Source organism: Meleagris gallopavo, chromosome 7 (genome assembly GCF_000146605.3).
Source record: "Meleagris gallopavo isolate NT-WF06-2002-E0010 breed Aviagen turkey brand Nicholas breeding stock chromosome 7, Turkey_5.1, whole genome shotgun sequence".
NCBI lineage: Eukaryota > Metazoa > Chordata > Aves > Galliformes > Phasianidae > Meleagris > Meleagris gallopavo.
The window spans coordinates 27,328,177-27,352,270 of record NC_015017.2 but is presented as its reverse complement, the minus strand read 5'-3'; the positions used below and the strand labels follow the sequence as shown (position 1 = coordinate 27,352,270).

Genomic DNA, 24,094 nt, shown 5'->3' with positions numbered 1-24,094 from the left:
TGATGAGACAGAGAGCAAAAACAGACATTCAACATACGTCTTCAGGAACTGTTGCAATTTCAGAGGAAAACATCTATGACCACAGCAGCAAAGGAAGATGGTGTTAATTTGTATTTTTCATCTACTGATGCACTTAAAAAAGACCTGAATCAAATTACCCTACTTTGTGTTAGAAACTGTTTACTATCACGGACACGATGATAACTGCATTATTAGGAATAAAAATGGCATCTTAGATGCACTTGCATTACAACTACAACATTCTTCTCTGAGAAGGGGGTGAACATGTTGTCTTAACTGGACATCAGTAAGTCCTTTTTCCACAGATAGAGTGCCAAGTACAGAGTCTATCACCTCTCTAGTCCTGCTGGCTGCACTATTGCTGATACAAGGCAGGATGCCATTGGCATTCTTGGCCACCTAGGCACGCTGCTGGCTCATGTTCAGCTGGCTGTCATCAAACACTCACAGATCCTTTTCCTCTGCACAGATTCCCAGCTACTGCCCTAAGCCTGTAGCATTTGCTGTGACCAAAATGCAGGATCCAGCACTTTGTCTTCTTGAGCCTGTCCAGATCCCTCTGTAGACCCTTTCTACCCTCAGGTAGATTAATACTTTCTCCCTACATCCACAGCCTCTCCTTCACCTAGCAGGTGGGTCATTTGCCTTTCCTGAAACCATGCTTTCTGGGCCTGATCCCCTGGTTGTTCTGTACATGCTGTGTGATTGCACTCTAGATGATCTGCTCCATGACCTTCCCCAATACCGAGGTCAGGCTGACAGGGCCATAGTTCCTCAGAGTCTCCTCTCAACTCCTATTGTAGATGGGCATCACATTAACAAGCCTCCAGTACTCTGGAACATCCATGATGGGCCAGGACTGCTGATAAATGATGGAAAGTGGCTTGGCAAGTACATCCATCAGCTCACTCAGGTGGATCCCATCTGGCTCCATAGACTTGTGATAGTCTAGGTGGAGTAGCAGGTCACTAACACTTTTTCCTGAATTACAGGGGGGTTTATTCTACTGGAGATGCTCTTGTCATTGCCCCAGCCACTGTTGATATCATCTTTGTTGGAACTGGCTGAAGTAGTCAAAGAAGGGAGCAACTAGCTCCCTGTTTGCAGTTTCTCTTGTCCCTCTTTTCACTGATCACAGAGAAAAGGTTTTCTAGGATGCAGCACCAGCAACTGCCTGGCTTTACCTTGGCTTTCCAGTCTCATTAGGGCAGAGAGCACAGGGACTATCTTTCCATGTCATTCAGGAAACACACAAAAAGCCTCAACAAGAAAACATCATCTGGCAACAATGAAATATTCAAGCATGTTTGCAGATGACTGTGCCTGTTTCTGATGGAGGAAGATTGTTTGAGAGAAGTTATTTGCACAAACCAGTGAATGATTGATGTGAGACCAATGAAAGATTGATGTGTGAAAATGCAGAGCACATCTGCCCTAATTGAAACTCCTAGGTTCCCTGGGATTATAGGAGGGAAAATAATTCCTGCCCATGAGATTCATCCTGTCATCCTGTCCTCCAGAAAATTTCTAATCACTCATTCTACCTATTTTCATGCTGATAACCCCTCGATGCCTCCATCAAAACTATCATGGAGTTACAAACCTTGCACACTGAGGGTTCTGTGGGGAGTCAGGCTGGAAGCAGAGCAGTCATGGAAAAGGAAAGCAGTAGAGTGAGGAGGACTGGTACAGTAATCCAGGGCTTTTTTTTTTTGCTACAGTTTGAAGTGTTCCCTTCAGCACTGCCACCTCCACCACCTGACCATCCCTGTAACAAATAGGGCAGTATCAACACCCTTTCCAGTGCACAGGTTATCCAGCACCTTCAAGGCCAGGAACACTATTAGGAAAAACCAGTGAACCTGATCAAAAGCATGAAATTACAAGTATTAACTCTCAGCCAAAGTTCACCAGTAGTTCACCAAGTTCCTTGCAGCCAGGAGCTAATTAAAGAGAGCAGAGCATTTGAAGAATTCTTAATCTTATTGTTTTCCTGCTAACTCCATTGGTGGCAGAGCAATTAAGCACTTGCTACCAAGTATGTAATAATGTTGCAACAATAAGAATGAGCTGGATCATTAGAAATCTTTAGTCTCACCCTGGAATAGATCTGTTTGCTAATATCACTAATTTCTGCTAATTTCGTCCATCCTCTGAGAAGGGGAAGTAGATGGCAAAATACATGGCTCTGAAGCCTGAAAGGCAGCTGTCCATTCTCCAGGAGGAGATGCATGAAGTCAGAATGGATTCTAACTTTGTATTAAGTCATGTTTTCCCCCCCAAAATTAGCCTGTGAATAAAGTGTTTTTTATAGATATTAAGTGTCATAAGGCAGCTATTCATATCTACTCTGCAGAATAGAAACAGGGTGACTGAAGGGACTCAATCTTCACTCATCTGCTACATGCACTTTATACTGTGATCTAGGGAAAAAAATTGTACTGAGGTGATATTAGAGTTACTTGCTGTCCATCAAACTCAATCTGGATGCTGAGCAAGCACTGCTACATCTTGCAGTTCAGCAGAAGTAGCATTTATTTGAATGGCCACATAATAGAACGAGATTTTTTTCCCTCCTGCTAGCCCTACTTTGAACACAAAGGTTGCACCAGAGTCCTGCAGGCTGTCTTTCCAACCTCTGTAACCCCATACCATCCATGATAAATGTCCTTCCTCCAGTCTTTAATACACTGATCCATTCCCATCAACTTTCAGAGACCCCGGAGCTTTGCCTATCTCAAGAGAGCTCAAACTTTGATTTCCCTGTTCTTCTGCCCTCTAATTTCACATGTTAGCCAGAAGATGTATTTCCAGTGTTCTGTTTCTGAAGTGCTTGGGATTAAGAAGTGTAGCTGTGACAAAGGCTATGCTTGTAAGAAAACTTGTGCAAGATGTGAGCTATCCCTGCTCTCCCATTAAGAAAAATATCATTTACATATCAAGACTATTATGTTCTGGTTTTACACAGCTGCACATGAGGAAGAACAGTCATTGTAATATTTACTCCTTATAGTGGACTGTGATGAGGTGTATATCCAGGCTGAGAGCTGTATTGCACCACCACTCTTCGTGACCCCACAGTCAGCCAAGTTTTCTATTACAAGCATTCAGAAGTTTATACCCTGACTATAAAAGTTTAGTCTAAGCTGAAAGTTGGTATAAAAGACTATAATTCCAGGCACAATCTGTTTTAAAATTTGAAAATAGCTTGCAATACACTTCAATAACATTTGTCATAGAAAAGCCAAAGAGTTTAACAGTCTCTTAACCCTCAGTGGAAGCAGTTACCAGTGGAACCATCTTCCTAATAGGCATGAAGTGAAGCAGATTAATGGAGCTTCCAGTTTAATCTGCAGAGAAAAAGTAAAGTTTTGTGCCCATTCTTGCAAACTGTTGGAAGGAAATAATCTAATTGACTACTTTTGCAACAAGGCTTTCCAAGCTTTCAGTCTTTATAAGCTACTTCTGAAGATTTTAAATTCAGATCCAGTTCTAAATTGTACACATTGATAACACAAGACAATATCCAAATTAATAAAATATTCAAGTGTTTTTTAAAATGTGATAGATATGAAATAGAAGACTATTTTAACTTAAATTTCCCCTAGTTTTTTTCCCCCTCAATTGTAAATTTCCAGTCTCTAAACGTTATCTCAGTTCAAACACTTTGTTGGATCTTCTCCCTTCCCCTTTCTGATTTCTGCTCAGCTTATCTGATCACTGAACTCTTGTATTGGTGGCTCTGTCCTCCACACAGATGAATGTCACTTGAAACATGAGCAGAATTCAGTTAACCACTGTTAACCTCAGCTCAACAACAACATACTTCTCAGCAGCATGTCAGAAAAAGACAAAGAACAATAAACCAAAATCTGATAAAGAAAGGAAGGGGGGTGAACTGCAACTTGTTGCTCTGGATGTGAACGCCCAGACCTGACGGGTTCAAATAAATAACACCAGACACAGAACAGGCTCATATTGAAGTAAATGCAGGCCTGCCTGGGGGATTTGCATTGGAGCAAGACAGTATTTCAGAAATAATCAGTTCAGTTTTGACTACTTCATTCTAAATTCTCACCCTACAGCTCCTGTGAAAGAAATCCTCCTTGAAAGAAACAACCCAGAACAAAGCTGAGATGATCTAAGCTGTATTTAGATCACTGAAACGAGAAAGATGTTTAGGAGCACCAGCTTTCCGTCTGTTATTCACATGTGTAGCTCCCATGGAAAGAAGCAAGAGTTGTGTGCACAGCTGACAAGATAATCCCTTCATAAAATCCCTCCTAACCTGACAAATATCCCCCTCTCCCAAGAAGAATCATTGTTTCTTTGTTGTTTTGGACCAATGAGTGTTGATTTTGATACAGATCTTAATGTGACCCAGTCACCAGCCAGGTGAAACTTTCATCTATTTTTTCTATCTATCTACACACGTAAAATGCAGAATTAACATCTTCCTGAGACCTAATGACCCACGTTATAAGTGGGAAGAAAGGGAAAGAGGTATGATTAATCTCCCACTGTTTAGCATAGCCTCATTCTTTACAGAGAAACGCCTCTGTGAACATGAGAGCTTTATAGATTATATTGTCATCCAGCATCTCAGTATGTACATCCACAGCCCCTATGGGGAATCCTAAGGCTCTCCTAAAGTATTATTCACTGCAGCATACTGAGCTATTTCACACAGTGTTTCCACCTGGGCTCTCACAGCTCGTGAAGGCTCCAGGCTGGCAGCATAGCAAGAGGAACACGATAAAGTCCCAGGAGGGATTTGAATTCCCTCCTCTGCACTTTGTCACAAGGGTGCAAGCTTGGTTCCCTCCAACCTGCTGTTAGTGCTAGGGGATGGAGTTGGCTCAGCAGCACTGCCTGATGGGGCAGCCCAGCTGGCTCTTCTTATGGCTGAGGCATGCTGTCTGCTGCAGGCTCTGATAGTTTGTAAGGCTGACAGAGACTGGTAGCCATTTGACATATAAAATATGCAAAGAGAAGTGATCTCACTGCTTCCTGACTCTTCAGGGCCTGAAGATACTTCTACTGAGCACTTCTGTCTTCAGACCCTTCCCAAGATAAAAAAAAATAAAATAAAATAAAAGGAGCACTTTGCAGCAATTGGCATCATCTTTCTGCAGCGTAAGCTTCAAAACATGCAGGGAAGAAACTGCCTCCAAAGATTAGTGCCCTTTGTTATTTACTTAAAAAGAACTCTCTTTCTCTGGTGTTTTTCCTCCTCCTTTAACGAGAATTATTTCTGAATGTCATCACACACTTAAGGGCATATCTGCACTGCTCAGTGGTACAGCCTCACAGCAGGTAGCAATGACTAAAAACAAGGAGCACATGCCTTGCTTCTCAGGCCAGGCAAAATCAGGAGTGAGCTCAGCACAACTCCTGTTAGCACTCTGACACCTCTGGATATACCCAAAAAGGGACTCCTACATCAAGTTCTTCTAGAGCTCTTGTCTGAGACACACTCATGAAAGGGCCTGTACTCCAATTTTGGCTCAAGCCCAGGAGAAGACAAATGTGGTTTTAAGTAAAAGTCATGAGATAACAATCAGAGATTGGTGCATAGCAAGTACTGCTGTCCTTAGCTCCATGACCTGACTATATCTCATCTGACTGCTAAGTGGCTGTACACAATCTTTTCTCTCCTTGAATTCTTACCCGAGAGGTGAGAAAGCCACAGGTAGTTCCATGATTTCCTTCCGTTCATCTTCTGGGATGAATACTGCTGAATACATCTCTTCCTCACTGCAGACAGCAAGGATTATCTTTATTCCTTGCTCTCTCTTTGGTGGAAATTCCTCTGGTGTAGGCAGCTCTGCCCTTATGTCAAATGAGCAACAGGAGTCAGGCTTTCCATAAGAGAAAGCAAACTACGTGCTAAGAAACTCCACAGCTCCATGTAACACAAGGTGACAGATGAAGTCCGAGCCATCTAAGGAACACACATAGGAGCAAAACCAGGTAGTACCAGGGGCATGGCAAAAGCAGGAGTCCAAGGTACATCCATGAGACTGGGCTAGAAAGAAGCCATTGACAAGATACAACCAAGTCCACTCTGAAAACAAAATCAGAAGCAGGGCTAAGACCAAACAAACTCACAAGACAGATGGGGAAAAAGGTCAGCTCCCTGGCCTGAACTTAAATACACCCATTGGGCCCAGGTGTGGCTGGTCAGAGTCACTGTGGTCTATTAGTCCTCTCAGCGCCCTATAGCAATTTATCATTGCCTCTCTCTCTTCCGTGCCTTCAGCTCCAAACGCCAGCTGAGGCCTCTTGGTATTACTACAAAACAAATACTAAAGCAGTTAAATGGTGATGTTAATTAAATTCAAGTCAGGTGCTGCTTGATGGGTGTCCACACAACCTGCCAGGAGGAGCGTAGTTGCTAATTAGCACCCATGTTGGCCATCACAGCAAGAATATCAACGTGTGAATAGAATACAGAGAGTAAACTACCTATAATGGAAATTGTGAGCTAGCACAGTATTTCCATGTCAGGTTTCTCTAGACTAAAAACATAGCAACAAAAGAGAATATGTCAGACTGTGAAATTATATTTTGGATTAGAAAGAATTAAGCCTTGCAGACAAAGATATCTTAAGAGATGTGCAAACTATGTAGGAATTTTGTGAATTTGAAAAAAAAAACGAAAACCAGCAAAGTAATACAAGCCAAAATATGGAAAGTAAACTGGTTTGGTCATTTATATTGGGCTTTCCATGGCTCTGTAGCTGGACTCTGCTTGCAATGTCAGTAGTTTCTAAGCTTCTAGCTGTATTGATTTTCTTAGCAGAAAAAGCCTAAGGTTATCTAAACAGTTTAGTTTCTTACTTCTCAGTGCTGAATTCATTATTTTCTTTCTGCCTGAATATAATGCTCTGTGTTGCACATGCAGCAGTGATCCATAAGCCAAGCAAAAATTGTCCGCAGAATCAGCTAACAGCTGGGGCCGGCACGCGCTCAGTGATTAACAGATCAACACTTCCACAGCAGGCAGAGATTTCCATTACAGCTCCATCACACTACTCAGAGGAGCAAAGGGCCAATTACCAGTGGTGTCAGTGGGTGCAGGTCCTGAATTCGGCCACATTTCTTTATTTCCTGAGCTGCGTTCAGCAGCGTAGCACTGGTGAAAAGGGACTCTTTGATGGCATTTCCCACTGGGATGGGTGGTACTGACTTTGCTGAAATGTTTTCAGTTCTTTCATCCTGAAAGCAGAACAAAGGAGAAACAACAGGAGTTTCCAGGTCAGGAACATAATAATTTGCATACTAGGTCATCCCATCAGTGAATAATCCCTCTTCCACCTGAGATTTGGAGGAAGGTAAAATCTCCTACTGGGGCTGGTACACATGGAAAATGGCAGTCAGATTTGATTCTCCTTCAGAACAGACCCATTAATCTCTGGCCAAACAAAATACTGTCAGAGAAGTCAGTGAGGGCAGAGTAAATCCATTCCTCCAGGGAGGAGCTGTGCAGGCAAGCAGGGGACAGAGATGCTCTTGCAGATGGGAGCGGTTCATTCCTGTACAATAGCACAGGCTATAATTCCTTTGTCCAGGTTGCTGGAAAAGCAGGTTGTAGAAGCCTCACAGTACAGAATATAGAGGGGATTTGGCTACTGAGCAAGGCATGTAACCCTCAAAGCTCTTCTTTGCCCCTGGAGGAGACTCTCCATTCTCTCTATCCAGCTTTACTGTATATGCAGATACCTCTCCTCCTGCCAATAACCAGCTAGGCTGTGGCATGCTTCCAGCCAAATGCATAACAGGAGGGAATGGTCATGCTTGGGTGCTGCTCCCCAGCCAACTTCACCTCCTTTGACCTGCATCTGTTCAAATGCAAGTGAAAAGCTGCCCCATCTAAACACGCTGTGGCCACTTCCCTGCTGCTGTCAGAGCCTGCTGGGATTGCTATGGAAAGCTCACTGCATGAAGCACCTCACCTTGAAGCTGAGGCCCTCAGAGGCTGCATTTTGTAGACTGATAAGCAGATCCTAGATTAATGACCAGGATCCCACAAGGCTTAGGAGAAATGGCTCCAGGCTGAGCAGTGCAGGTTGTGGCAGGCTGCATCCTGGCTGCTAAGGGAGAGTTATTCTGCCTTACGTGCGTGTTCTGTTCAGGCAGATATTAAACTAGCTCTCTTCCAGCATTGTCACGGACGCTGCTCTCATCTGCTGCATTAAGTAATTTGTGTTTCTCCCCCAGAAAAGAATTTATTTTGTCTCTGTACTGGTGTCAAAGCTAATATTAGCGAGTGTTACTGAACCGTTTTACATCTGCTCCAGCAGCAGCTGCTCTGCGGGAGCATGACTTGACAAGAGGACAGGACAGAGGAAAAAAAGTCACATCGGATACTTAGCAGAAAAGTAGAGAAGGGTAAGGTGCAGGGCAGGAGCTTGTGGCATTCAAGAACAGCATTGCAAAGAATTTAAATACAGTATAAGCAGTCCTTTTCCTATACTTATGCCTGAGCAGCATGAAATGCCCCACACAGGAGGGGTTCTGACTGTAATTGTCTCTGAAGAGGTCCATGGGGATGAGCCAAACTAGCACTGCTCAGAACCTGCCTGGGAGGCACTTTAGCAGAGAGAACAATTTGTGGATTTTCTTTTCCTTTGCACTTAAAGCAAGCTCAGGCCATCCTGATTCTGAGGTAAGCATGTAAAAGTTCACAGCTGTGCTTCAGCCACGTAAGGGGGGCCACCAGCAGCTCTGCAACCCATCTGCACTGGGACCTCTGAAAAGCAGTGAAACCAAATTGGGGACATCTCTCTGTGGACATCACTCTGTGGACAGCAGGGCAGGATGGAACCTGGCTGGCACAAACCTTCACAGCTCTGGGTGGTGCTCAGTGGGGAACCAGGCTCTCACAAATACTGCTTTTCCCACTCTGCAGGGATGAAACCAAGAAACCGGTGCTATTGAAGCCTGCATATAAGTGTATTTCGCATAAGCTTTGTGTGCGTATAAATCTAATTACTCTAACAGAAGAAATAGTAACAGCCAGTAGTGAACTGGAGCCCACCTGGAGTGGGCTCGGAGCCTGTCTTTTGGCGAGGATGCTGCAGGGGGTGCTGGAGATCGTCGTTTCCTCTGCACCGAGCTGCCAACGGCCGCATCACCTACTCGAGCAGTGTGTGCTGAAGACTTGTTTACATCTGAAAAGATTTATTTACGTTGTAAAGCTATCTGCTGGTGAATAGATGAAAAGAAATATGTGAGGAAAACCATAATCATTTAATACTTATTCCGTTTATTTTCTATTCATTTAGCAATGTTGGCATTCTCATCATAATTAAAGGAAGCTGGGTGGCTTTCTAATGCTTTTCCACACGTGTTTCTTCCTTCCCTTTGAAGGTGGTTGGCAGATTTAGGTCATATGTTTTCTTCCTACTGCACAGAAAGGGGAAGAGGGAAAAAAATTCCCAGCACCAATCTTTTCTAATACTTCTACATTAGTTCAAACCAGCAGAGGTTTGCTCTGCCTCAAGCTAAAGGAAATCTATTAGGCTCTTTAAAGTAGTAAGTTGAAGGGGATGCATCCAGGATAAGGGCAGGCAAAGATGTGTACAGCAGTGAGTGGTAGCGCTCAATATCATTGCATTGGCTGTCAGGAAAAGTTTGCCCCACGTGTTGCCAAACTACATTTAAACTGGTTTCTTGTGTCCAAATGCCTCTGTGAGCTGGAGGTGAGCACATTGTGCTTCTTTCTGGCACTCACTTGAGGTAGAGCATGAAAATTCATGTCAAGGACCAAATATCCTGTTCCAGTAATTGTTATAAATATTGTAGTAGTTTAATAATTGCTAGTCACAATGCTTTTTTATTATTATTTTCAGAGTTATTTCAGAAGATTTACTTGGAAATACATTTTTAGCACCTTACTTATTATACATTCCCTGTAGTGCTGTTTGCTGTGTCTGGGTGTTGGATCAAGATTATCATTTTGCTGTACTGTGTAATACTGGTTTACAGTACGATAGAATTACTGGTCAGGAAACCAATCTGGTATTTGTACTCAATATTATAGTCCTCTCTGTACTTTAGGAACTATAATGTGAAAACTAGTAATAATTACACTCTTTGCTCTGTCTCCCCATGGAGATGGTCTATAGGGGGAACCGTGATGTTATACTATGCTATGTTACCCCATCAGCCACCTCAAAGCACCCTGCCAGCCTCCTGCCACCACCAGAGCCACCAGCTGTGGCTCAGGGAGACATGGAGAGCAATGGAGTATGCAAGATTCACTTCTTGTGCAGGCTGGCTGCGGCCACACTGCCCCTGCCCTGCTATTGTTAAGCTGCTGAGTTCCACTAATTGCTCTCCAGAGGTGTCCAATGGCAATGGGGTGTGCTTAGCTAAGATAACTGCAGTTAGACTGGCTGGGAGCAAATGACAAGGGCTATCAATCCTCATGCTTCATGACACAAACTGAATACAATTTCAGGCTAGGAATAAGCCCGTGCAAACTGTTCTCAGCAAAAACAAAAGACTCACCTGCTTCTTTATACACTGTCAAGCTCAGGTTGGACTCGTTAAGATTTTCACAGTTTTTGGGCACAGAAAGAACATTGAGCTGAATCCCATCATAGCAGAATCCTCCGAGTTTGCCTTTGTTCCCCATGCTATGGCTTCAGCAACACCTACAGAAAGGAAAGTTTTAGTTTGCAAAACTGGCATTGCCTGGGAGTGAAATTGGGGTGTAAGGGAAGAATTGTGTGGATAGAAATGGAGTGTTGGAATGCTGTCTAGAAGCAATTAGCATTTCCAATGGCACAAAACTCTTACCTTTCCAGTTTGGCTTATAAAATAAAAAAATTTCCATTGAATTATGACAACAGTGCAGAGCATCCTAATTGCCTTTACTTCTACCCAGCAGTTCTTATTCCAAGCCTACCTCTCCCAGCAGCTAATTCCACTGTTGCTCAATCTAATACACTACAGAGAAATCCCAATATCATTTTAAAAAATCCTTTATTTGAAGATAGTTTTATCTGATTCTCTAGTAAGGATTCTATTAGGGAAAGCCTCTGCTGTGCTTTGTTAAGGAATTGATGCAATTTGATTTTTATTATATGAACAGAATAACATGGATAGTAGCTGTCTCCGGTACAAAGTCAGTGCAAAAAGTATTGTGCTTCCACATGCAAACCAAGATAAAGTAATTAACTTTAAATTAAAAAAAAGTCTCTGTTGAGATCTGTTCTGCATAATTCAACACCTTGTGCCAATTAAAGAGAACTTATTTGGAAAATGGTTTAGTCTGTAATTTTATACTTCCTCAGATTTGCGTATGAATATATGCAGCTTTATGAATGTTTTGATGGGTGTGATTTCTCTTCTAGAGTTTACACATCTATTTGCTTTTATTCATGAGATGATGCTTCATAGAAGGGCTCCCAGATCCGCCCTGAAAAAGCATTCCTACCCAAGGCAAGAAAACTCAACCCCAATACCCCACTATCCGCTTCTCCCAACCCACCTCCTCTTCCCAGCTGGAAGTTCCCCATCACTGGTGATACACAGTCAGAACAAGGCATTTCATGTTATCCTGGGATGCAGATATAGTGAGGATGGTTGTGGTAAATAAAGAAAATCCAGTATTGGCAACAGCATGAAAAATCCATGGTGTGAACAAATTTGGCCAGTTCTGAGAGATTAATGTTGTCAGCTACACAGTCAACAATTAAGTAGGATGAATAACAAGAAGTTTTTAAAGGAGAGATGGCTAAATGAACATAAAAATGAAAAGTAAATACAGTTTCTTAACAGACTGTCTACTTATCTGAGCTGATAAGCTGCACACAAGGGTGACTCAGTTAAGATGATAATAATTAACAATCCTCTGAAATGGACAGACTCAGTCACTGAGCCAGTCAATAGTCATTCTCCCTTTCATATATTCATCTATCCAAGTGCTATAAAGTCATTTACACCAGTATTAAAAAAGCCACTGTGTTTTAGATGAAATTTTTGAAGCAGCTTGATTTGGCTTGACTAGCATCCAGAGGCTGTCCTACTGGGCTCCAGCACTGTGGCTCCCTTTTTCACTAATGGGGACTTTTGGACTTTGAGTTCTATCTCCAACAGTCTCAAAGATTCCCCCCCTCTTTTTTCTCTCTGTCTCTCATCTATATCCATATCCATATTTCTTTACACCGATATCTACCAAGATATTACTTGACTATATTAATACAAAGCATTTCCAAGCATTAATCATTCCATTATCATAATATTGCTAAGTAACATCCAAATGACACACTAGTTTCCATTGCAGTTAGCTACAAAGACTCTGACCTAAAGAAATCACATATTTGGTAAAGTAGGATGTGCAGTGAGTGGACGAAAATTAGTCATCTCAACCCTATGCTGGAGGAATGGGGGAAAAATTTGAAGAAAATTAAATAACTTTAGAAGAGCTTTTTATACCACAAAATTGAAGTTGCTTTCAAAACTCTATTGCAATAAAAACAGTACAGTGCCATTCATGTATATTTGTATTAGGGTACATGTAGTAATGCACCTTACATCTGTCCAGAAAGGGCAATATACTACCAAGCCACGAACAACTTTTACACTGATGCAATTTATAAAGTAGTATTGATTTAACTCTTGCAGTAGAAAATCATGACCCTGCAAGTGAAACAAGAAACTGGTAAGAATATCTCTGGTAGACCAAAGAGTGGTGTACAGGAGATCTTGAACCTATGTTTAGCTCTATCAGAAGATCAAACAAGTGATTATTTTAGTACTTCCATTATTTTTTTTCCTAGATCCTTATATTTAGGAATGAAAAACCAAACCACTAACAAGTTCATTTGAGAAACAGAGGGTTATTTAAACATATATCCTACATTCTTTTAACCAGTCTATATCATCTAAAGACAGGTGAAAACATCGCACACTGAGACAGCTTACCACAGTCTCATTATTTTCTCTTCCTGCTTTTAACCAGTTTAGCAAACCCCACAACCAGCATGCTTCAGTTAGGCCAGAGTCAATAAAGAAAACGTCATACCATAAAATAGATGCAGCTTCCTGTACCCTGCCTGATTTTCTAAATCTTTTCATCTAATTTTTGCCTTTTGGATCAGGCTCAAGAGTTTTGTTGAATCTCGACTTTTTTGTTTGTGTTTACTTTTTTTTTTTTTTTTTACAAACCACTTGTCAGTCCTATTAAATAAGAGCTGCAATTTCTTGTTCCAAGTATAGTTTACAAACCAGTGGGATTAAGTGTTGCCTCTAGCTGTGCAACAATTCGCATTTGAGTTTTCCTTTATTGGTTTTCTATGTTTTTTCTTCATTTCTTAAATATTTTTAGTACTATAGCCTCTAATGAGAATTAAGAGAAAAGTACGGTCACTCAGGTTTGTTTCACTCTTAGTCATGACTATTTCTCCATTCCTTTGCTGTGATTTATCTCTTCCAATATAATAACCTGGTCCAGGAGCATCTCAGTCAATGAAGAGAGTCTGTTGTGGTCTCATGTCTTACATCCTGAGTGCTCATAAAATTTTTCCATAAAATTTTCTGGACCTTCTGTGAAGTCTCTTTGGTTATCTTAAAACTTCTTAACAGTTCTTCATAGATTTGGGGTTGCTGGGAGAGGGAAGGACAAGCTGTAGGATGCATAGCATGACCATATTGCCTTTCCCTTCTCTAAAATCCTAACAAAAAAAATCAGAACAATAACTGCATGCAACTCGGTGCTGAAAGGGTGAGGACAGGATGGCCATATGGTTATGAATATAGGATAATAGACCTGAAGATTCAGTGGACACAGTTTTTCACGGTTGTAAAGGCCTGGCAGCATGCTCATGAGAGGTCTTCAGCCAGAGCAATCAATCAAAAATCTTTTACACGAGTAGAAAATCTACCACTGAATAGGTTGCCTGTGGACTAGCTTTTTGACCCATTCTTCCAAGAAGATGCTGTAAAGAGATCTTTGTTGTAGAGGGATGTTTGCAAGGCTATGTTCTGTTAATCATTCAAAGCACCTGAGATCCTAGAAGGGAAAGTATCGAAGACATGTAAAGCATCATTTTTATACTGATTATTAGAAGACTGCCAAGATTTTCTTGTCAAACAGGAATAGCAAGGTTTTGATTCTGAACTTCCTAAAGTATCCTTTAATAAGCAAATACTTTAAAATGTGAAGGCTATTGACTTACGAACATTTGTAATCCGCTCTGTCTGGGGAGAGCTGTAAGCATCTTCATGCAAATGATGTGAAGAATAGTCTAAATCCATAGATGGAATGCACCAGGGTAAGCTGTTTAATACAAGAAGCACCAATGAGCTTTTGGAACACATTTCCAATTCTATTTATTTATTTATTGTAAATGGATTACTTGTCTTTTGTTAGTTTTAAGCCTTTCCTAGATGTTAGCTGGTGGCAATGATAAATTATCCATGGAGCCAGACAATCTCTGCAAATTCCAAGCACTCTTTTCCATCAGAATAATGGGTCTGAAAGGAATGTGTTACTTCCCATAGACATGATTTTATGATTGCCTCTTCGTAATGTTCTTGCTTCACTTACAGTGCAGGAATATAAAAAGATGCATATTTCGGTTATGGAAAAATATATACAGGAATGTTATATCAGGAAGCAGAGCTGAGAAAAAAATCCACAACACATTACCTCTTACTTCCCTGTGCATTGGTCCCCTTTCCGCACTCATTTGTGTAAGAACTAGTCTAACTCAAGTGCTAATATTGTAGAATCACACAATCACAGAGTAGCTTAGCTTGTAGAGGACATTACGGACCATCCATTTCCAACCTGCTGCAGTGGACAGGGCTGCCACACACTGGCTCAGGCTGCCCAGAGCCTCATCCAACCTTGCCTTGAACACCTCCAGGGATGGGGCACCCACAGCTTTTCTGGGCAGCCAGTGCCAGGGTCTCACTATCCTTTCAGGGAAAAGTTTCTTGCTAATAACTAACCAGATCCATTAACCCAGATCTGGGTGTGCCTACTGTCCTGTTACAGAGCCAGCTGGACTCTCTCAGGAAATGCACTTTAGCAGTCAGACTTTGTGCACAGCATTAAGAGAGTTATCAAACCATTATTATTTTCAGCACATTAGAATTGACTTTGATACCCAAATTAAAACATCTCTTCCTTTATAAATCATGCTAAATTCTACTGTAGCATTAACATGATCAGAGCAGACCGTAATGCCAGATTATTCATATGTTCTATCTACAGCAGTGGATGAATCAACCTGCAAACAGTGCAAGAAACCACACAGTAGTTAATTACGGAGGAGGTTGCCCACAGAAGTTGTTTTAACCTCTACCGGTTGGAAGCAGAGTTTTAGCTAGAGGCATGAAAGTTCAATTACCTTTCAGAACTTCTGTGGTTTAAAAAAAAAAAAGTTCTTCTCAGAGGATTTTCTAGAATCTAGGAATTTTCTTACCTAGAAAAGTCCATTCTTTCCCCAATACAGTGATGTTAGTGACTTTTGGGTAGAAGAATCCCAAGACATCTGTGAATCAATAGAAAAATTCCTTCCTTTTGGTAAGAATTTAACTTTTTTCTTTCAGAGAAAAAAATATATGAATATATATTTGTTATATATGTACTCATAAGAAGGTTATTTTTAAATTGCTAGACTATTAAAGATATTAAGATAACCTGCCTTCATTTAATTTTACACGCTTCAGAAAATCTGATCTACCATATGGCTGGTCAATGAAATGATTTTTTAGATGGTAAAATGTCAAAGATGATTTTGGCTGATAGCATTATTATCCAATATCCTCCTCAGGTAAAGTCTGGAGCTCTGAATAACCTCAGATTTTTTATTCTTTTAGGGAGTTCAGCTGAGCTGAAGCAGTAAAGATGAGTATTGACTCAAGAAGTAATTTTGCAGTGTTGTATGGCAGAGAGGGTAAATTGCATTTTCAAAGGTTGTATTCAGATAACTCAGATCTGGCTTTGAAAACTCTTCAGCCCTTTCAGAACCCAGTTATATTTTGGTTTAATTAGCTCAACCATCATAGTTACATAGTAGCATTTTTGTCATAATAATCAAGCTGTCAAATTTTGATGTCCTACCACACAAAAGAGAACAAACTATGACAAACTGAGTGGAGGTGCAGCAGCACTATCTCCAAGCTTTAGACACAGTATGGAAAGGCAGGGAAAAAAGCCCTACGCAACAGCTCGGTGGAGGTGGAAGTTTTCCACATTAGCATGCAATAATCTTTGTATCTATTGGCTTAAGTTTGGACATGCTATTTTAAAAGCAGAAAACAAAAGGCAACTAGCCAGATTCTAGCCACCACTGTTTTGACCTGTCTTCCCACATTTTCTCATTCTTGATGTTACCCATATCCCACGAATCCAAGCAAATGCAAAGGCACTGTAATTTATCTCATAACAACTTAAAATCACAAGCATGTAGGAAATCCAGCAAATGCACCTAACAGCTAACCATGCAAGGATTTTATATTAGATCAAAACAGCAGTAGCAGTTTGCAAATGGATTTTCTTCCATTATTCTGAACCCTTTAACCTAAAGGGCTTCAATCCACCAGCGTGATATGGCTCAACCCGCATGACTTCACTCTAACACCGCTGCTAGGCTCTTATCTATGAAGTACATTGCCAGTGTAAAACAAGGTATGAGTGTTAATTACTTTTGTTAAGGCTTATATTTTCATGGTAACTTAATGCAGTTAATACCCAGGATAATACTCCATGTTACAAACACTTAGGGCCAGATTTGACATTTTTCCTTATAATGCTAAAGCTGCTGGAATTATGTAAGGCCAAATAATACCCACTGTGCCATTTAGACTCTACCTCAAATAACTTGCACTGTATCTCTTTGAAGTCTGTAATTCAAATAGTATCTGAGAGAACTGCAAGTTTCACTCTCTGGCATACACAGCTCTATTTGCTGACACTATCAGAACGAGCATTCGCTCTTTCTGTTGTTTTTTCCTGATTTTTTTTTTCCCCCCCAGTTGTGATGATCAGAAAAATAGGATTTTTCTTCCTTCTTACAATAGGATTTTTGAGATTTCAAGGAAAAATGAAACTACATCTCCCAAGCCATGAAATGGCAATGTTTTACTTTGCTAGGGTAGTGGTCAAGAGTTGCAGTTTGAACACATTGTTTTCCTTATCTCCTCTCATAAGCTGAGGATGAAGGCATGGGAAAGCCCCAGATATTTGGGCACTACCATTATTTTAGCTGGACTTCAAGAAACAAAATTTCTTACAGTAGAAACAAGCATGGCAGATATTATAGTCTTCATCATTGAGATATCTTAAAAAAAAGGTTGGTTTAATATCAGTAGATAATAATAAATTTGTACAGAAACTGCTTTAGGATAGGCAAATAGACTTCTTGGGGCCTGCTACTGTTCTGATATTATGATCCACAAATAACAGTAGATAAAATGCAACTGTGGATTCTGGCATATCCTTTATAAAAAGGAAACAATGAGTTTCCTGGTGGTTTAATTTTAGTTTTGTTAAGAAATTGGAACTATTTTCTTTTAGGAGACAAAGATTTCCCAGTCCTTAAGCTCTTAGTCACTTAACAGAAAAGTGAAAGCTCTGAAGAATGTTTGACTGAAATATTTCAATAGTGGTGGCTGCTCATTTTAGACTTCTTGAATTATTCCACAAATTGAAGTCCAAATGAACAAAATTAGTTCTTCTTTCCAAAAAAAAAAAACTTCAACTCCTTATTCAGCACTGTACAATCAACGGATACAATGAGTAGACTTTGTAAGATCATCATGGTAGAAAGACAATCAAAACAAATGGAAACACTCACCAGTGTTAAATGCTTGCAGTAAAACTCCACAAGGAATGATCTCCAGAAAAAGTGGTAGTCAGCACTTAAATGGGATCTAGGAGAGGTGGAGCCAGGCTCCTCCCCTTCCGGTAGCATAGCTGAATTGCCTTCACCTGTGCTCCTGCGGCTCTTGACTCGTTGCTTGCCTCAGGTGATCAATCAGATGTTCAGGCTGTGATCAACAGCTCCCACGCATGTGCAGAAAAGCATCTGAAGTGCTTTAGAAATTACTTCTCACAGTGACTTTGTTGTAGTATAAACACTGTTGAAACTTTAGTACCACATAGAGATGCTCTGAAGTGCACAGCATCAACCTTTTGGAAATTTAAGCTTTTCTCGACCCTGGTTACTGTTCTACCCCTGAAAGTATGTGTGATTTTTCAATGATAAAAATACCAACATCGTGATATACATGAGCTTTCCACTTGAAATAGATTTGCAGACAAAAGAAATATTTTAAATCCTCTGGATTAGGAAGAAGCACTGCTTTCTTCAGTATGCGTTGAGCATGAATATCTTGCTAAAATTTTTAGTTCTGGCCTGAGAAGGAGCAGTATCCTCTGGAGAGCTTCTGAAGGAAAGGAGGTGTTTGTACTCTGATCCAGCTGTAGGATCAGCAGTTTTATTAACTCATTTTCAGTAAGAACATTTAGTGGTTTCACAGGAAGCCCATAAAGGATTGCACTGGCTTTACAGATCGGGGGAAAGAAAGGGGGAAGGAGATGATCAGGACAGAGATGAATTGAGAGAAGGCGAAAAATGAGTTCAAATAAAGATTCGTTGCATTTTATGTCACCACACAGGCATGTAACCACCTAAGAAATACCAGAAACCAACAGACATAAAAAAAAACCCGCACAAAAAAGGAAAAAAAGAGCAAAGAGGTCAGGAGCTGCTATCTGTCCTGTTTGTGCAGCAGAAGCATTCCCATTACGCAGTGCCTGAGTAGACCTTCTCATGAAAGTGTGTACATTTGTAACATTTTATATTAAGTTTAATAATTTATCAATGGTTAATATTTCAATAGAATAAAGTAGAAAATCAGATAAAATTTTATACCTGCTATTAGAAGTCGAATGGAGCATTGAGAGACAATCCAAGCAATCATCTCTGCAAATCTATCTACTGAATCAGCCTTGCTTCAAGCAAAAAGGGAACCTTACATTTATTTTATACTCTCTCTGTATGATGGTCTCGCAGTAAAAATTGCCTCTCCCAGTTACAAACTTTCAGCTGGTCACCAGTTCAAGTCACTACTTACAAATCCCCAAACCTGTAACCTGATCATCTTTGCTTAATTAGAATGGCTTTTGTTAGTGCTGTGGTATCTGATGTATCCAGGGTGTGATTTTTCAGACAGTGTAATGTTGAATCATGCCATTTAAATCTTTGCTGCTACTAATATCAATGGTAGTGAACTGATTTGTACGCAGTATTTTGCTGCTTTGATAGGTCACAGAGAAGGGAGAATAGTTGAATGAAAAAACTGTAATCTATTTGGCCATGACTATACATCGAAACTCTTTCTCCTGATATAAAATACTAGTAACAAACACAACAAAGAAAAAAACCTCATAAACGACTTAAAATGTTAACTCAAGCAATATTAAAAATAAATTTCAAGAAGTTCCAGAGGCTTTTAGTTAGGGGTATATTTTGCCTATTTCTCAATAAAAATTGCATGAGTAATACAATAACCAGCATGGTATTTTATAGCAGTTTTAATGCAGGCTATTCCATTAGGGGATCTTCCCCCTGCTTTCAATTTTGTTTTTCAAGGGAAACGTAGTCCACTTTTTTTCCATTTTTATAGCTTAATGCACTGAGTCAAGCACAAGATGGAGAGCAGCTTGCATAGGAAGTCAACAGATTCACAACAATAAACCGAAGAAAATACGACCTTGTTATGTTGTATGAATGTACCCCAATTTATTTCTGTTGAAGGGAGAAGAGATGAAATCCAACATTAGAAATCTTGAGACTTTGAGACGCCTGTGTGTCTCACAGCATCCTTATACACAACAGCAATGCAGGAAGAACAATGGAGATGGCTGAATTGCTGTCATGTCAGTAACAACTAATTCCCTTTTTCCCTAATCATTGTAACAATGCACACTTATTCAGCAAAGAACTGATCTAAAATCCTATGAAGTTAAGAGTACTGTTTCAATTGACTGCAGCAAGTTTTGAATCAGTCCATGAAGATTTTATTTCTGCATGCTTCTTGCTTAACTGGTCAAACAGCATTTATGATTGCATGCCTGTGAGGCAAAATATGCTGTCTTCTCACTAGAGTATTTACTATGTTCAGTCTCTCAAGTTTAATTATTTATTAGTGATGTGTGTCAATAGTAAAAAACCAAGGCTACTGAAGAGTTCTGAAATAAAATTTCACATAGAGAATATGTACTATCATGTATTGGCTGGAATAGTGTGTCAGTTTTCTTTGTAGAGTGTCGTATAATGCTATATTGCATTTTTGAATATAGCCGTGTATGGGAACTACTGAATCACGGCCTGAACCTCTGATTGACCACCTGAGGCGCGCAATGAGTCAGCCCTGGGAACACAGGCGAAGGTGGCTGGCTCCATCTCTTCTAGACCCATTTAAGAGCTGACTACCACTGAGGAAGGATCTCCTTTGGAGATCACTCTTCTTGGAGTCTTCTCAATGAGCCCTGGACAAGGGTAAGCTTTCCACCCATTCTTCTTTGGTGTGATAACCCGTTTAGACTACCTTTCCTGTATATTTCTTAAATATAGCATCTGTATATTCATCGATTATATGAGTGGTGATAACATGATGATATAGTTAATCAGTGTAAGCACAAAGCCAAGGACTTTCCTTCCCAGGTTCCCTGAAAGAAGGCTGTAGCAAGGTGGGGTTGGCCTCATCTCCCAGGTAACAGCGATAGGACAAGAAGGAATGGCCTCAAGTTGTGCCAAGGAAAGTTCAGATTGGATATTAGGGACTATTTCTTCTCCAAAAGAACGGTGATACATTAGAACACTCAGCCCAGCTGGTGGGGAGGTGTCCAAGAACTATGGAGACATGGCACCAGGGAATGTGGTTAGTGGGCGTGGTGGTGATGGGTTGATGGTTGGTCTAGATGATCTTCTTGATCTGAAGAACCAAGACTGTTCAAAGGGATGTCCTATACCACATGGTGTCATGCTGAACAATGAAAACTGGGTAGAAGAAGGAGGGGAGGGCATTCAGATGGCATTTTTCTTCCAAGAAACCATTCTGCATGACTTCCTGCTTTCCTGGAAGTAGCTAAACATTTGCCTAATGATGGGAAGTAGTGACTGAATTCCTTGTCTCCTTTGCTTGTCAGTGTAGCTTTTGTTTTACATAGTTAACCATCTCTATTTCAGCTCATAGATTCTTGCACCTTTAGCTTTCTAATTTTTGCATTTCCAATCAGGGGAGAGTGAGCAGCTCACTGCGTGGTGCTGAGCTGCCTGCTGGGGTTAAACCACAACACATACCTTATTATTTTAAGGTTCCATAAACGTTAGAAAACTAGCCAAAACTCTTTTCTATCAGAAAGAAAGCAGGAATTAAAGTATACTAGATTGCTATTGGTTTAACATCAGTCATTATTTTGCATTGTTCACACCTCCAAAATTATTTTAAAAGGTGAAATTAGTTTATCAATTGTTAATGTCAACTATGCCAATAAAAATGTGCTTTGAGAGTTTTTTTTACTGATGTTTGAAGGTTATCCTCCAATGTGCATATTCAGAATATTTATGCATTACAGACCACTGGAGAAAAAGAAGTTCTCCTATTCTTTTAGGATTAAGAACTTTTTCACAAAAGGACAATAAGAAAGGCTTAATTTTCTTCTGAATTTAGCTAGGAAAAATACAAAAACGTAACAGAAGCAAATCCCCAAATGGTAAAGTAATATGAGGTTACATCAGTGTCATTAAGAAATGGGATTACTGCCTGGGATATTGTCTAATTTGAAGATAGAATAGCTTTTCCTATTCCCCAGAAAGAAAAAAGGCATGTGTGTCTGTGTGTGCATGCTGTTCACAATGTGCTGGTTCCACTGGACTCAATGTCGTACCTCTGGGGTAGAAAGCTCCATGAGATCTCATCTCATGGTGTTGTACCTATGGGGAGCAAAATAGAAGGAATTTGGAGGTTTTATCAGTTTTAAAAGGGTAGTTTAACTCCTGCCTAACCCAGATTCTGAAGGATTAAGGGCTTCTGGCAGAGAGAAAGACCACCCAAGAAAATTGTCAGCTGCAGCAGAGAGATGTTTTACTTTCCTTTATGTCTCCTGAGTGCATATGGGAAGATGGCCTGGCAGCAGGATCCCCTGCAGGGCAGAGAGCACAAGGCTGCAGGAGGCTCTTGCTGACAGCTCCTGTCAGGCCATGCAGCTGAATGGGCACTGGCCTTGCCTGAAGGCTGCACAGCCCTGAGTAAAATGCAAATCACCCTGTGCAGCTCTGCTGCAGGGTGTTTGGGTCAATATGAGCTCCTCTCCTTCCTGCTCAAATGTATCAGCAAGAGATGAGGCAAAGACAATAGAGCTAGGCCTACTGATTGGACCTACTCAGGGATTTCTAAGCCCAAAGCACTGCTTTTGCCTACTGGGTACAGTTGACATCTTGACATACATAGTTTAGCTTGTTTGTAGTTAAAGATTCTTTTTTTTCCTCTTGGTGAAGGCTTCCAGTTCAATTTTCCATTTGGACATTTTATATAATTAATGTATCTGCTGCTGGGCTTAATTTTTTTTTTTAATAAGCTCTGTAGCTTGACATAATTTAGCAGGGTACAAATTGCATGTAACAAATTGTCTCAGGACTGATGGATGACAGAAGACCTTTTTTGAAGGAATGACCTTTTTGCAGTGAATAACAGTGCTTTCTTTCCTTCTTTTAGTGCTAAATTACTGTTCACGTAGCAACAAGTTGCAATTATAAACCATAAATGTCTAAACTTTTTAGGGAGCAGCTTCAGAATGATGAAAAGTCGGGCTGTCAACCATTGTTGTTATGTATTGATCTCTATTCCTTGAGGTGTAGAGTACCTTCATTTAATCATGTTAGTTATGGTGGGAGCAAGGGCTAAGACTTCTGTGTGTATATGTGTAAAAATCAACAGTGCACGGTTTTCAGGGGTTATTAAATCCCACAGTTTAGAAGGGAGAAGGGCAACAATCTTTATCCTTTCCTGTTGTTTCTGTCTCATCTCCTCTTGCTTGTGCTTCAACCCATTTCTCCCAAGTAAGATGAAGTCATGGCCTCATGAAGCCGTCTTCTGGCTTGAAAAAAGTGACTTGCTTATCATTTATATATTGAACTTCCAGAAGCATGTAGCAAGATCCATTATTGACTGCTAGTTTGGATGTAAGGTGCTGTACAGTAAGCAAGGTGGCTACAAAGCAGCCTTTAAAGAATGTTCCTTAAGAGACATTTTCAATTGTATGTCATCCAGAAAGCACGTGGCCCTTTTACCTAATCACTAGCTATGTTGTAGTCTGAAGAAGAAGGCAGACAGTTTCTATGCTGTTGGTGACCTCAGGTACTTACAAGCTGGCAAAGTAATTTGTGTATGGGGCACCACTTTCACTCTGCATGAGTGCTATCTACCATACAAACTGCATCTGTGGACACTTGGTTTTGCCTCACTTAGCAAGGGTTGGGAGTGACAAAGAGGAAAATCACGCTAAGGCCACAGCCTGAATTTCTTCTTTCAATCACTTTTTTGTGGATAAAGGGTGGGTGTTGGCATTTAAATGATGCTCTCCCCAGAGCTCTGGGTTCATGGATTCATCCTTTGTAAACCATGCTAGTAGCTTGCTGCAGCTTCATTCACTGGTGCCAGTGGAAAAACTCAACAAGCTTTCTATTCACATGGGGAAGATACTGGCACAGTTTAGAGGAGAATGCTGGGACACCGCTGAGAGCCAAGTTTTATCCTTGGGTATGTTCACAGCACTGGCAGTGAAGAATGAGAAACCACATGTGTTTACAACAGGTGGAAATGAAATGTTAGCTATAAGCTAATGGATAAAAAAGTGAAGAGCTTCTTCCAAACTGTGAAAGAAAGCAGAGCAGCAAAAGGGGTACCAGGTATATTGGTTGCCCTGTTACAGTCATGGGAGGCAAAACTGAAGTCTTTCCAACACGCACAGAGAAACTTTGAATATAAGTGCAGCTAATTCCAAGTTTTCTGTGCACCAACAAAAACTTTCTCTATCTTA

The 24,094-nt window shown here is 40.6% G+C and overlaps 1 long non-coding RNA gene across 5 annotated transcripts; it reads right to left on the bottom strand.

Annotated features, from left to right (window-relative positions):
• Positions 1–2,417: 2,417 nt before the first annotated feature.
• On the bottom strand, positions 2,418–17,898 carry LOC109368609. Of its 5 annotated transcripts, none has more exons than XR_002116816.1 (6): positions 17,844–17,898; positions 15,468–15,536; positions 14,218–14,314; positions 10,540–10,685; positions 9,065–9,197; positions 2,418–7,242 (listed from the first exon to the last, which is right to left on the bottom strand). It is a non-coding gene; the product is annotated as an uncharacterized LOC109368609 (long non-coding RNA). The 5 variants fall into 5 exon arrangements; XR_002116812.1 differs by lacking the exon at positions 2,418–7,242 and adding an exon at positions 7,544–8,929 and having other exon boundaries at positions 14,214–14,314; XR_002116817.1 differs by lacking the exon at positions 2,418–7,242 and adding an exon at positions 7,544–8,929 and having other exon boundaries at positions 9,065–9,231.
• Between the last annotated feature and the right edge of the window lie 6,196 nt (positions 17,899–24,094).